We start from the raw sequence: 13,534 nt of genomic DNA on the forward strand, positions 1-13,534 counted from the left end.
GGATAAAAATAAATAAAATGTAAAATGTACTGACTGCACAAAATAAAATATGCATGTATACAAATAAAAACAAAAAATCATAAAATCGTAAAATCAACACTCTACTAATAGTCCATGGGCCAAAGGCCAAAATTTGACTTTTTGGTACCACTCAAGGTGGCAAAATCTAGTAATGTTTTTTGAATATGTACATATGTATATATAGATGATATTTTGGTATGATAGCCCATCCAAAGTGGTAGCTTTATGACAGTTATCAGCACATAAAGTTATACACCCCCTGCAATAAATAGGCCTCTAAACGCAGGGGGCATGTCCTGTTTTGTGCTCATTTTAAGATCTTTACTCATATGTTATGAGGGCATGTTTGGTATCATTGTAAAGTGTACAATGCTAGCTTTCATTTAGACCTAGTTTTGGGCCTATCTAAAAAAATATAAAGGTCACAGGTCAAAGGTCAAACTGTGAAGAGCTGTATCTACGTTAAAGTTGATCCCCAAAACTAAAAGTATTTCATTTAAATGAGGAAACCTTTCCTCCCTCTCTCTCTCTCTCTCTCCCCAGAGCTGCTGAAGCCTTTGGACCACAGCTTGTCATCTCTTATCTTGTTTCGATCTTATGTGGAAACAAAGGGATCATATTTGTTTATGTAAATATACCTGTTATTTCCCCAACATGCTCTCATGCCACCTTGAGTGGTACCAAAAAGTCAAATTTTGGCTTTTGGCCCATGGCCCATGTGGAAACAAAGGGATCATATTTGTTTATGTAAATATACCTGTTTTTTCCCCGAACATGCTCTCATGCCACCTTGAGTGGTACCAAAAGTCAAATTTTGGCCTTTGGCCCATGGACTAATTAATCTTTATGTGTCATATTATCAGCAAGTATACCCAAAATAAAAAAAGAGCTGTATCTACGTTAAAATTGATCCCCAAAACTAAAAGTATTTCATTTAAATGAGGAAACCTTTCCTCCCTCCCTCTCTCTCTCTCTCTCTCTCTCTCTCTCTCTCTCCCCAGAGCTGTGAAGCCTTTGGACCACAGCTTGTCATCTCTTATCTTGTTTTGATCTTATGTGGAAACAAAGGGATCATATTTGTTTATGTAAATATACCTGTTTTTTCCCCAACATGCCCTCATGCCACCTTGAGTGGTACCAAAAAGTCATAACATATGAGTAAAGATCTTAAAATGAGCACAAAACAGGACATGCCCCCTGCGTTTAGAGGCCTATTTATTGCAGGGGGTGTATAACTTTATGTGCTGATAACTGTCATAAAGCTACCGCTTTGGATGGGCTATCATACCAAAATATCATCTATGGACATGTACCTTTTCAAAAAACATTACTAGATTTTGCCACCTTGAGTGGTACCAAAATCTGGTCTGGCCCATGGACTATAAGTGTTAAAAGCCAACGAGAAGAGGTGGGTTCATAATTCCTAAGTGATCATGTACTCCACTCTCAAATGGCCAAAATTAATTATCTATGAAGATTATTTCATGCAGATTGTTGGTCTGGCCTAACATAAAGTTTTCTTACGTTGTAACAACTGTGTAAATAGATTAAACTGGGTCTGAAAAGAACAAAACTGATGCTAAAGCACTATAACAATAATAGCTGGTAGTTAACAGGAAGGAAGGACATGTTTAAGTCTACTGATGCATTAAAAGGTTCCCTAATCATATCACATACTTCATGCAGGGTTATGACCCGTGTTAACTCAACTATGGCAGACACATACACTGCAAAAAAGCCAAGTTGTATTTTTTGGCCTAAAACAGTGATTTAATTTGGTAAAACTTGGAAATATAAATTACTGACATTTAGGGCAATAATGTAAGTTAGCACAACAAAGGAAGCCAGTTGTCTGCTCAAAAACAAGTTGGTGAGTTGTTGTTACTTATATCTTTAAGTTGGGGTTCAAAACAAGGGACAATAGTTCTGATAACTCTTATTTCTTTGTTGGGAAATTCGGTCATTAGCGAAAGCTAGCGGCTAACTGATGCTAGCGGCTAACTGATGCTAGCGGCGCTGCTTGTTACAGCTACAAGAGTAGCCATTAGCGTATCAATGCTAACTCAAAATTGTGGTCGCAACATTAGCTGACATTTCATAGCGGCGTTACAATCGTGCCAGAGAAATTCAGAGTTGAGCAAACTCAAAAACAAAACTTAAAATATTTAGTTTAATTCTCCAACTTAAAATTTTATCGAAGTTTGTTGCCTTGAAATTTTGAGTCCACCCAACTTTTCTTTTGTTGCAGTGTGGTAGACAACATGCAGCCTTGCTTCCTTTTGCTATTCTGTAGAAGAAAGCAAGCATCCTCCCACCTACGTGAGCTGACGAGGCAGCCCCTCACAGGATCTGACTAAACCACAGCACTTTCCTAATCTAACTCTCTCAAACATCAGTCTGGTCCGTTTGTTCAGGGGTTTTCCCCCCTTTTCCATGGTCCACTAACAGACTATAAATCTGTTGCTTTCTTAAAATGATCTATTAGGAAAAGGGATTTGAGAAGTGACTTAAATTCCACTAAAAAAGGGGGAAATAAGGGTTGAGAACCTAAGAATCTTTGCTTGTGGATAAAGAATTTCCCCAGTAAAATAAAAAATAAAAAATCAACCACATGAATTAGAGACTTATCCTTACTATTGTCATAGTAACATATTACATCCTTAAGAGAAATATTATGTGAGACCATGGGGGAATGGAAAATGTAACAATTTAAATCAGACCGACATTTATTTGTAGATTCACATTGAAATAAAAGATGGATAAATGTTTCATCAGTGAAGGAGCAGGAGCTATTAACACCCATGTATCTGGATATTATAGAGTTTACTGGATAGATTGTATGTAACATTTTATAATGAATTTATTTTACCTTTTTAGAAATACAAAATTAATGACGTAAAAGCTATTTTTTTTTCCCAATTTATGTCTTCTAAATGTGAGTTCCAATAAAACTTTCCACTTGGAATAATTTTTGTTTTTACTTTGCAAAATTTGACAATTATATATTCATTTTTACATTTTTTTAAATCATGAAATTCATTTTATTTGAGATAATGTCAGTGGAATATAACTAAGTACATTTACTCAAGTACTGAACTTAAGTACAATTTTGAGGTACTTGCACTTTTCTTGAGTATTTTCATTTTATGTCACTTTATACTTCTACTCCACTATATTTTGAGGCAAATATTGAACTTTTTACTCCAATACATTTAGCTGACAACTTGAGTTACTTTTCGGGTCAAGATTTAACATGAAAAACATGATAAAAATTGAATATGATTAGACATTTGTTTTTGTTAATGATACCTCATAACAGTATGTTAGGTAGTTAAAATGAGACCTGTCTTTACAAAATGAAAATGCTGCTTACATAAATACATCAATACAAAAATGTAATAATATATTATATAAAACTATTTGGGGAGATGCATTCTGCACAACAAGTACTTTTATTTTTGATATTTGAAGTCATGGGCGAGGCGAGCCCATGTTTAGGGGTGCTTCAGAACCCATAAAAAAGTCCTCAAGCACCCCTAAAACTTGGGGTAAGAAATTTTATTATTCTAAAAATGTTGTTCGTCTTTGAAAAGCTTAAATAACGTCAAAAACAAATTCCGTAGCTTGTGGTTTAAATGTATATGTTGAGGATGAAAATGAAAACACCCCCGCTCAGCAAATGGTATCTTCCTCTCCTCTGCGCCTGGCTGCCCCACAGATATACGTTTACATGCTGCATCTAGCTACACACACACACACACACACACACACACACACACACACACAGTTAATTCCGTTAGCCCGGTTAGCTTCGTTAGCGCCATTAGCTATTAGCTCCGTTTGTTAAACAAAAGGAGGAGTGCGACAAATTTAACTGTTTAGCTGTGAAGTGCGACGGTACTTGTGTCTCTGTTGTTAAAGTTTATCGTTACTTTAGAAGCTCGTTTTAACTGTCACGTAGGAGTCACGTAAAGTTGACGTCACGCGCGTCTTTTTCTGGTCCGTCGTCATGGAAACATGACTCCCTGTACACTAAACCAGCAGTTCTCAACCTTTTTGAGTCGCGACCCCCAATTTAACGTGCATGTTGTCCGCGACCCCCACTCACTGAACACAATCTCACACGCACAGTTCAGATCACCCAAAAAAGAAACCAAAATGACCAAAAAAAGGAAACAAAATGACCAAAAAAGACACAAATTGACCACAAAATGATCAAAAAAGACATAAATTGACCAAAAAAGACACAAAATGACCCAAAAAAGAAACAAAATGACCAAAAAAAGACACAAAATGACCCAAAAAAGACACAAAATGACCCAAAAAAGAAACAAAATGACAAAAAAGACACAAAATGACCAAAAAAGAAATAAAATGACCAAAAAAGTCACAAATTGACCACAAAATGATAAAAAAAGACACAAATTGACCACAAAATGATCAAAAAAGACACAAAATGACCAAAAAGGACACAAAATGACCCAAAAAAGAAACAAAATGACAAAAAAAAGACACAAAATGACCCAAAAAAGAAACAAAATGACCAAAAAGACACAAAATGACAAAAAAAGACACAAAATGACAAAAAAAGAAATAAAATTACCAAAAAAGTCACAAATTGACCACAAAATGATCAAAAAAGACAGAAATTGACCACAAAATGACCCAAAAAAGAAACAAAATGACCAAAAAAAGACACAAAATGACAAAAAAAGACACAAAATGACAAAAAAAGAAATAAAATGACCCAAAAAGTCACAAATTGACCACAAAATTATATTTTTAAAAAAGACACAAAAAAAGACATTAAGTGACCAAAAAGACTACAACACATTAACACATGAACACTTTAACACAGTGGAGACAGAGCTGACTTCCAAAATGATTTGGTGACCCCCAGAAATCATCTCAAGACCCTAATTGGGTTGAGAATAGCTGCACTAAACCAGTGGGGGGCTACGTGAAGGCACTCCAGGGGGTAGGTGAGATTTTAAAATATACATTTTAAAAGTAGCATCCATGCAAAAATCCTTTAAAAACAATTATGTAATAAATATTTTAGGAAAATATAAGTATATGTTCATAAAATTAATTTTATATTCAGTAGGCTATTCAATTTCACTGTCCTAAAAACCCAGAGTGTCCCCCATACCAGGATGGTTCGACCCAACCTGGCATCACCTGTCAATCACCTGAAAACTCAAAGATGGAGTCCTGGTTGAAGCGTATCAGCTACAGTTTTAAATGGTTATACACTACCGGTCAAAAGTTTTAGAACACCCCAATTTTTCCAGTTTTTTATTGAAATTCAAGAAGTTTCATTGAAGTTCAAGTCAAATGAACAGCTTGAAAGGGTACAAAGGTAAGTGGTGAACTGCCAGAGGTAAATAAAAAAAGGTAAGCTTAACCAAAACTGAAAAATAATGTACATTTCAGAATTATACAAGTAGGCCTTTTTCAGGGAACAAGAAATGGGTTGACAACTTAACTCTATGGAGTCTTGGGCTATTTTGTCCATTTTTGAATTCTTTTCATGTCTTTGTAAGTCATTTTGTGTCTTTTTTGGTAATTTTGTGTCTTTTTTTTTGTCATTTTGTGTCTTTTGGTGTCTTTTTTTGGTCATTTTGTGTCTTTTTTTAGTCTTTTAGTCCAACATAAAATGTGATTTTCAATCTTTTTTTTACTTTCAAAACACTATCATGTTCAATAAAGAATTGTAAATGTTGCAAATGTGCATTCATTTCAGAGTACACTGAGACATTAAACTGCATCATTTTCAATTAAATTCTGGAAAAGTTGGTGTGTTCTAAAACTTTTGACCAGTAGTGTATGTTTACTGTTTTTAATACATTAGTTTGAATCACTATATTTTAGTGATGAGAAATATTTGCAATAAATTTAGTCATGAATTATTAACATGTAGGCAATGGTCTGCTTAAAACAAAAATACATTATAGATAAATCATGAAACCACAAATATTGGAAAATATTTTGAGTACAGAAAATCCATTTGGCTGTTATAACCTTTTTATGGATGAGTATGTTTACTTTTGCTACTATGGATCACATTCACTCACTTCAGTAAGATTTTGAATGTAACATTTCAAGTTGTAGTGTTACTTGTTTACCATTTTTGCAAGAAGGAAGCAGGAAAAGAGGAGGCAAAAAGACACATGAATATTGACATATTTACTAGGAAATGGAGCAGATCTTTACATATAGAAACATAATCACAGTAATACTTTGAAAAGCCTACATGCTGCTCATCACTGACAAACTAGCCATTAAATCGAGATAAGATGGATCAAGATAAATGTAGTTTCATGGCAGTACACATTGATACATTCATCAGTAATAAATGCACATTTTTTGAGGGAAATAGCTCGAGCCATTTAGATACAACACCACAAGTTAAATGGCTGATGGTCACAAACAAAATGCACCATGAAAAGCACACATAATGTAAACTGGTACAGATTTGGTTCGGTTTGCTTCAAATGTTGCCCTGAGCACAAATCGTCTTACAAGTCCTTCGATTTTCAAGGTACACTACAGGCCAGAAGTTTGGAAACAAGATCAAATTTGTCCAAAAAAGATCATAGTCTCATCGCTTAACTTTGCAACAAAATAAACGTGATTATGATATAAAGACTCACTTATTAGAACACATTTTTATTGCTTTATGTATCCTTCTTTCCTTAATGTATAAATCTGAACTCTTGTTTCTTTACTCAGCTGCTTCATTCTAGCAATTTCTGTGGTAGTTTGTATGAATACAGTTGAGATTTATTGGGATTTTTGTATCCAAACTCTTAAAAGCCAAAGAGCTAAAGTGAATAATGCAAACTGTGATTTGTTTTTAACTTTTGCACTGAAGTTGTGACTCTTCCAAATCGTCTCAACCCTAAAACTAAGCCCTTCTTTTCTTTTCTTAGCATTTATTCAGCAGGAAAATGGTTCAATTTAATAAAGATAAAGTCTGATTATGTAGTAAACACATCCAGAAACCCAAAGAATCCGTACTGGTTTTTAAGAAAGACATTGTGAACAGAAAATTTAAGTTGCTTCCAAACTTTTGCCTGTAGTGTAAATATCTGACCCAACAATCAAATCACAGTAAGACACCACTGAGGGGTCAAACAAGGTTTGTTGCAATCAGAATGTCTTTCATGGACGTTTCGTTTCCAAATGATCCTTTGAAAACATCACCAGGTACATCAGAAAATTGCAAACATTACAATACATCACTTTCATTCAACCTTTTATCTAAATAGTGGGTGTAAGAATCCAATTAACCCTTTATCAAGCAAAGAACTATATTTGGTAACTTCTGGTAATATTTCGAGAAAAAAGTTGCAAATTTACTAGATTAAAGTGGCAAACCTACAAGAAAAAAAGTCGCAAATTTAAGAGATTTAAAGTGGCAAATCTGCGCGGAAAAAGTTGCAGATTTACGAGAAAAAAGTGAGGAAAAAAGCAACTTTTTTCTACCAGATTCACCACTTTAAATCCCATAAATCTGCGCATTTTTTCTCGTGGATTTGCCACTTTAATCTCGTAAATTTTTTTCTCAAAATATTATTTTCGTATGTTTTTTTTTTTTTACACATTCTGGCAGTATGTAATATCCTCCAATATTCTCTGGGGTTGAAATTTGGAATTCGCAAGTATTTCAATGAGTGCCCTATTAAGGGTTAAAGTGGTGAATCTGGGAGAAAAAAGTTGTTTTTTTCCCACTTTTTTCTCGTAAATCTGCAACTTTTTTGCCGCTTTTTGTGGCCGATTTGCCACTTTAATCTAGTAAAGTTGCAACTTTTTTCTCAAAATTTTACCAGAAGTTACCAAATATAGTTCTTTGCCTGATAAAGAATTAAGAGTTTGACAGATGAATTATGAAGTCGATTTGTAACAAAAAGTGTCCCTTTTTTAAACGTAGATAATAACAGAAAGTGTTCAAGTTTTAGAGGAGTTATACTGGCACTGCAATCATAAGTGGTAAATAAAAAATACACAGAAAATTAAAAAAACCCGTCCGTTTAATTAATCAGAGCACTTAACTGTAACAATCTTTCTGTCCTTTACATATCCTGAGTGGAATTATCAACACATTTTGTTATTTTTTTGTCACTTTAAACACCATAAAACAGTAGAGTATGAGACAATATTTGACACATTCTTTTTGTCTGAAGCATTGATAGTCTGAAACATCAAGAATAAGAATCGGCCATGTGTTGAGATGAGACAACCCCGGATGGATTATATACTACTAGCCCCGATCCCTTTTACAATATTCTACTACATCCCCATCTACAACGATTATAGAGGAAAAAAATACAATAATAGTGGAACATTCTCTTCATATCATATCACATATCATGGCAAGTTATGTCAAAAAAGGGGAGGAAATAACATCATCACACTGAGTGAATGGAAAAGTTGACAAAGCATCAAAAATCTCAATCATTTCTATTTCACATCATTTGGAATCTTTTGCTTTTTTTTGTCCATAATCTTTTTTGGTAACACTTTATATTAAGGTACACATATTCAACATTAATTAGCTGCTTATTAGCATGTAAATAAGTAACATATTGGCTCTTAATTAGTTATTATTAATTAGTTATTAATGCCTTATTCTGCATGGCCTTATTATACAACCAGTAAGACATTAACTAAGAGTTTTCCCTCAATAAAAGGTTATTATAGTTAACGAAAACTAACAAAATAATAAAAACTAGAATTGAAAAACACATTTTTGCTAACTGGAATAAAAATAAAAACGGTAACTAACTGAAACTGTATTATGTTGTTATAAAACTAACTAAAATTTTCTTTGAGTTTTCCCTCAATAACCTCAGAATTATTGCTTATTACAAATTTTTATTTTAGTGAACGAAAATGTTTTTTCAATTCAAGTTTTCGTTGTTTTGTTAGTTTTCGTTAACTATAATAACCTTACTGAGGTTAGTTAATGTCTTACTGGTTGTATAATAAGGCCATGCAGAATAAGGCATTAATAACTACTTAATAATGACTCATTAAGAGACAATATGTTACTTATTTGCATGCTAATAAGCAGCTAATACATGTTGAATATGTGCTCCTTAATATAAAGCGTTACCTCTTTTTCTTCTTCTTTATTTCCCCTTAAAAGTACAAATAAATCTTTTGCTCCAAGACATTCCTGAACCCTTTTTACTTTGACATCTTTGTCCTACGCTTCACATCATGTGGATGAACATTCAGTCTAAAACTCCTCGACTCCTTCTGATCAATCTGAACTATTCCCTGAGTTTTCAGATTGCCATTTCCTGAGATGAGTCTAAGAGTGGAGTTGTTTGCTTCTTTTTTTTTTTTTTCCTCCCTTCCCACCAACCAACTAGCGACCGACTGTATGTGGCGTATGAAAAATCTAAAAAATATAATATAAAATATTGAACATATATTCAAAAAAAGAGATTAAACTGAATATAAAAAGGTAATTAATGCATCTTACACATGATTAGTGCAGAGTAACATTGCATTGGTTTTGGCATAGATAGATAGGAATAACAATGAAAACTCATTGCGCACAAAAATAAACAAAAAGGCAAAAAAAAACAACAATAAAAAAACAAACTCACAGTTTGCGTCAGTCCTCATAATACTATGGAACTGTACAGTAAACTACAGGCCAAAAGATTGGAAGAAAGATCAAATTTGTACAAAAAAAGATCATAGTTTCATTGCTATACTTTGCAAAAAAATAAACATGATTATTATATAAAGAGTCGCTTATTAGAACACATTTTTACTATAATTATCAGGTTGTTTTTATTGCTTATACATTGTGTATCCTTCTTTCCTTTAACCATTTGATGCACAACATGGTCTAAAGTGACCCGACTAAGTTTTTATATTCTATATCTTTGCAATAAATTAATTCCATCATTCAGTATTGCAGGTTTTCCTCAATCAACTTGTTCTTTATCATCATACGTCCTAATGTTTTGTTTTCATTTCTTACTTTTTGAATAAAAACCCTTTTTGCATCTCTACACTTGTAATGCACAAAGTCTTTTTTGACCCAAACTTGTAATAATCCAAAAACTATTTTTCTTCATAAAGTATGAAAGGAAAAACGGATATAATGATCTGTTGTAATAAATAAAAAAGGATATTTAAACACACAGCCAGCATGAAATAACATGGGAAATGAGTCATTTTTGACCCATGTTGTGCATTAGAAGGTGTTTATATGTTGTGCATCAAAGGGTTAATGTATAAATCTTGTTTCTTTACGGTTTAATTTTAGCCATTTCTGTGGTAGTTTGTTAGAGATATGAATACAGTTGAGATTTATTCGGATTTTTGTATCCAAACTCTCAAAAACCAAAGAGCTAAAGTGAATAATGCAAACTGTGATTAGTTTTTTAAGTTGTGACTTAACCCTAAAACTAAGCCCTTCTTTTCTTTTGCTAATATTTATTCAGCAGGAAAATGGTTCAATTCAATAAAAGATAAAGTCTCATTATGTAAACACATCCAAAAATCCAAAGAATCCATTCTGGTTTTTAAAAAAAGCCAGAAAATGTAAGTTGCTTCCAAACTTTTGGCCTGTAGTTTAACTGTACATTATGTATATTGTTACGCATGTGTTGCAATATATTACTGTTCATACTGCATTGAGTTATTATTGATAAGGACATTGACAGTGATTTATCAAGCACATATGTACAAAGTAATACGAGTACCTGGATGTTAAAAAAAAAAGTGTGTTAACCAAATATATTCTCAAGTCATATATAGCTCTGAATGACATTTGGTAGTTTTTTTTTGAGGAGAACATTCATTGCTGAGAGGCTTCAACAGGAGCAGAGGGAGAAGTGGCAGCACTCTTGGATGAAAATAAATAAAGTAGTATGATTTTTTTTCTTTCTTTAAAAAGGCTTTAGAATAATCTTTCATATATATTAATTGGGTGTTAAAGTCGTGTCAGCTTCTCCTGTAAAACGGGAGTAAATTGCTGATAAGCTAGCTAGATCTACATGCTCCTCCTCCTGGTGTTCATAGGGAGGTTATGTCTTAAATAAACTACCTAGAAATGGATCACACTGGATATAAACAAAAACCAGCCTTCCCACTGGCAACATCATGTCTGATTCTGCCTCTTTTTTTATTCAAGTATCAAGAGGAGAGCTAGCTGGACCCCTCAGTAACTTACAGTCCAGGTTACGTATCTTATTAGAAGTGATGGTTTATTTGGTTATTAAGTATCATGTCGGTTGGGATTCTATCAAATCCAAGTTGAGGTTTTTATGAAGCAGTAGTCATTTTACACAGCAGTACCAATAAACTGGTGGTGGAAAGTCACAAAGGCTAAAGAGTAACTTAACTTAACACCAGGCTAAAAAAACCCCATGGTTTTTGTGTTTAACCTGCTGCCCTCGCGACCCGGCCCCGGATAAGCGGACGAGAATGGATGAATGGATGGATCTCTGATTGAGATTTGAGCTGCACTCAGTCTAATAATCTGGCTTTTTCTTGCTGCATGGACAGATCATTTCACTTGACAAGATTTCTTAAATGAAAGAGTATTAAATCTAGAAATAACCATGTTGTACACTTAAAATAAGAAATTAAACTCTCGTCTTTTTATGTCTTTTTTGTGATTTTACGTCTTTTTTTGCGTCTTTTTTGCGTCTTTTTTGCGTCTTTTTTGCGTCTTTTTGTGTCTTTTTACATCTTCTTTTGGTCACAGAATGACCCAAAAAGACAAAAAAAAAAAAGTACAAAATAGACAAATTAAAGCTGTAAGCAGCAATGAACTGGCCAGAGCAAACTATTTGTTTCTTACCAAGAAGTGTTAGATAATTTACCTTCTTTTAAGAGTCAATTTCTTATTTTAAGTGTTCAATATGCTTATTTCTAGATTCAACAATCTTAATTTAAGAAATCTTGTCAAGGTAAATTATCTGTCCATGCAGCAAGATCATTTCCCTCAGATTTAGTTTTTATCTGGTTTTTAGACTAAACACCTTTTTTGCAGTGCAAGCTTTTAAAAAAAACACCCTCTGCCACACATTTCCAGTGTTGGAATTAAAGGGAATGCATCAGAGCGTTAAGTTACTCTTTATGTTACAACTAATTGCAATGCTGTGAAAACACCGTAGTGCAAAAAGGATTTGATTTAATCCCAATTCAAATCTCCAAAACTGTATTCTGAGAATATTCTGTTTACCATCAGCAGTTAGAACGGCAGTTTTGGTAGCGAAAACCCAAAAACGTGCACTAAAATGAGGTAGACCGTCCACTTATTATTAGAAAAAAACAGCAAAACGCTGGATGGAAAATAATGAAATGGCAAAGAAAAGAACGATGGTAACCACTTGTGGTCTGACATTCATTTGGCCCCAGGAAAACTGGATGGTCAATTGCAATATTGGCAGCTGCCAATACGTTGCCTATAGCGATACCCTTATATAACCCTATGTCCCATGTGTTTCCACCAAACCCTCCCGTTCCCCATGCGATATGCAAACTAACATTCATTACAGAGGTACCGACTGTCACGTCTCTGCCTTGTCGGATAAAAGAGGCATTAACGGTCAGGAAAAAAAAAAAAAAAGACTAAATGTAAGGCAGCAAAAGTGTAACTCTCCACTAAAGACACTAAGTGAGTATTACGCAAAAACAAAAAGAGGTAAACTACAGGCCAAAAGTTTGGAAGCAAGATCAAATTGGTCCAAAAAAAGATCATAGTTTCATTGCTTTACTTTGCAACAAAATAAACATGATTATTAGATAAAGAGTCACTGATTAGAACACATTTTTTTTACTATAATTATCAGGTCTTTGGTGTTTTTATTGCTTAGACTTTGTGTATCCTTCTTTCCTTAACCCTTCATCAGGCAAAGAGCTATATTTGGTAACTTCTGGTAATATTTTGAGAAAAAAGTGGCAAATTTACTAGATTAAAGTGGCAAATCTACAAGAAAAAAAAGTTGCAGATTTAAGAGATTTAAAGTGGCAAATCTGCGCGAAAAAGTCGCAGATTTACGAGAAAAAAGTGGGAAAAAAACAACTTTTTTCTCCCAGATTCACCACTTTAAATCTCATAAATCTGCGAATTTTTTTCTCGTAGACTTGCGTCTTTAATCTCGTAAACTTTTTTCTCAGAATATTATTTTCGGATGTTTATTTTTTTTACACATTCTGGCAGTATGTAATGGGTTAAAGTGGTGAATCTGGGAGAAAAAAGTAGCTTTTCCCCACTTTTTTCTCGTAAATCTGCGACTTTTTTCGCACAGATCTGCCACTTTAAATCTCTTAAATCTGCAACTTTTTTTTCTTGTAGGTTTGCCACTTTAATCTAATAAATTTGCAACTTTTTTCTCGAAATATTACCTGAAGTTATCAAATATAGTTCTTTGCCTGATAAAGGGTTAATGTTTAAATCTGAACTCTTGTTTCTTTTGTCAGAGATATGAACACAGTTGAGATTTATTGGGATTTTTGTATCCAAACTCTCAAA

The sequence above is a fragment of the Centropristis striata genome, chromosome 8, assembly GCF_030273125.1.
Source record: "Centropristis striata isolate RG_2023a ecotype Rhode Island chromosome 8, C.striata_1.0, whole genome shotgun sequence".
Classification (NCBI taxonomy): Eukaryota; Metazoa; Chordata; class Actinopteri; order Perciformes; family Serranidae; genus Centropristis; species Centropristis striata.